Here is a 2,628-nt window from a genome sequence, read left to right on the forward strand (position 1 = left end):
ACTCACCTATGTGAAAGGAGTACTATTAATCTTGTCAATAGTCAAATTGGAAACCATCTCAAGTACAAATCTAGGAGTACGTACGAATCTAACAATGTTGATTGGGCATTGTTGAATGTTGATACCTTTTTTATCATAGTAGAGATACTTTGACTACACATAAAACTTATATGTAAGGTAGAAAGGATAGGAGGGAGTATATTGTATGTTCAAAAACGAAATGAACATTGAATACCCTTTATATGATTTGCGGATGCTATGATCACCGGTTCAAAATTTTGAATCCGCCTTAGGTATCACGTGCCCCCACTCGTTCCCTCTCGATTTCATCTCGGGGTCCAGAGATCTATTGAAAGAGGACTAGGGTGGGTACATGCGAATGATACTCAGCGGAATGTTCAAATGAGACATGCGGGAGGATGGACTCGACTGGAGGGCGACATGATCGATGGAGAAGAGGGTTGGAGATGAATGAGAAATAAGTAAACGCCACATGATTACACTTGAGCGGCTCATATAAACAATAAGTTGTCTCGCTTGGCCTACATAGTGAAAGGCCTAATGCGCAACGCGGAGCACTCACGCTCGAATATGGCTGGGAAAACAGGGAAACCGACATGTGGGGCACACCCGTCGGGACGACGTAGCGCAGACTATTCCAATGGAGGAGCTGGCCCACGACCTCCTCGCCACTGACAACCGTTCATGTGGGTCTTTGGGGCCAACAACGGGGCGCAGCTCCAGCACCGCCTCTGGACACGGTGACCGCGGTGAGCGACACGCTCATATTGTCGATAGACACGGTCGGTATCAGTGTGCCGAGGGTGGCGTTTGTGCTGTGGCACGACCAACGGTATGTTTGGTTTGTGCCCAAGGTTGCCCCATCAAAGCATTGGGTAGCCAAAATTTTGGTTGAGGTATTGGTTGCCCATGATTTGGCCGACATTGGCAAGAAAAATGAACTAGAGTTGGCTAGAGTTCATTGGCATGCCAAAGAAATGGCAACCATCCAAACAAAGACCAATCTTTGGGTCATGACCAAAATTTTGGTAAGGTGCACTTTGGCCACAATCCAAACACACCCCATCACCCGGCTCGTCGTGGATGCACGAGGCGCCGCGACGCGTCCGCGGAGTGGTGTAGCGCGGCCAACTGCATCCCCTGGACCTGAGACCATGCCGGGTCGCCTTGCCTTTTCAATGACATGCGGGGATTGCATTTGAGCAAAGGGCATCTCCAACGTTGCCACGACCACAGCCGACTACCCTGGCACACCAAAGCCCTCGTCCCTCGCGTTGTCGTGCGGTGCATTCTCAGCCGGCGCCAGCTGCCCACATTCATGTCATCCGTTCGTATGTCGTCATTAAGAGGCTCGGTGCCCGAGGAACCAACTCCGGCGACTTAATGACGCACCCGGACCCTTGGCCTCACCGGAATGCGCTACTTAAAGCGGCAATGCCCAGTTAACCTCCACACCATAGCGCATCGTCCTCCTACCTGACACCACATCCGCCATGACCGCAAGTGTGAACGCTCTGCGGGAGAGCTTGTCTTAGGGGATGAAGCTCGAGGTCGCTGCCCTCGCTCAAGTCGCCTCTCGCGATGCAATAGCGGCGTAGCCGGACGCGGACGCGACCGCACAAGCGGTGGCCACGCTGGCGGCCGACAGCGGGAGCACCATCAGCCACGCGTCCTACTTGCCGTCGTCCAACGTCCGGCACCGCCGAGGTCGGGGACTCCTCCGAGGATGAGTAGGGCATGGGAGGCGGCAGGGCATGGTGTGCCAACTAGCTGGTCCGTATCCCATGTTATACTCTTCCTCGCCGAAGACTGCACCTTCACTTCACGGGTCTTGAACCCTGCCCCCGTACATAGAGATCGCAGATGGAGGACGTCGGTCGCCGACGTAGAATAGGTTTAGGGTCGGGTTTCTTTTATTTTTCTGTCTTATAAAAGTTCGAAATGTAATGGAAATCTGCCGTGTTTGCATTAATCTTTGCCGGTGTATATGAACTTTCACAATAATATACATATTGTAGGAGTACTAGTGCTCGGAAGATCAAGATCTTGTGGGAGAAAAGGATGAACGAGGGAAAGCCTTATCTGCAAATGTGGAGAGGAGTGCGGGTAAATTGTCATAGTTTCCTTCCTATCCGTTAGATATAGATCGGACGGCCTATATTGCAGGATGACAGGCACACCATCATCACCAACTCTGCTTTTTATTGAACCGAGACAAATCTAAAAAACCCAACTAAGCCAACCTCCCAGCATATCGCGCGGGAAAAGACCCGGCCGCACCGTTTTAGTCGGGATTACCAGATTACTAGTAGTAGTATCGATGGATCGCGTGAAGCAACATTTTTTTTGAGGGGGCGAAGCACCTAGTTTAAAAGGAAAAAAGGCGCTACACTCACAACACTCTGTCGCGGTCGCATTGCACCCCACACACGTTCGGTCCTGCACACGGCTCATGCAAATGGAACGCGCTTCGGCTTGCCTCTTCACTGACATGTGGGACTGCACTTGGAGAAACCGACCATGCGCCAAACTTCCCCTGCCCACCGCGCGGAAATCCTCCCCCCCCCCACACAAAAATTCCCCCCAAATTTGATTCAACCGCCCTTC

This window comes from Triticum aestivum, chromosome 3B (assembly GCF_018294505.1).
Source record: "Triticum aestivum cultivar Chinese Spring chromosome 3B, IWGSC CS RefSeq v2.1, whole genome shotgun sequence".
Taxonomy (NCBI): domain Eukaryota; kingdom Viridiplantae; phylum Streptophyta; class Magnoliopsida; order Poales; family Poaceae; genus Triticum; species Triticum aestivum.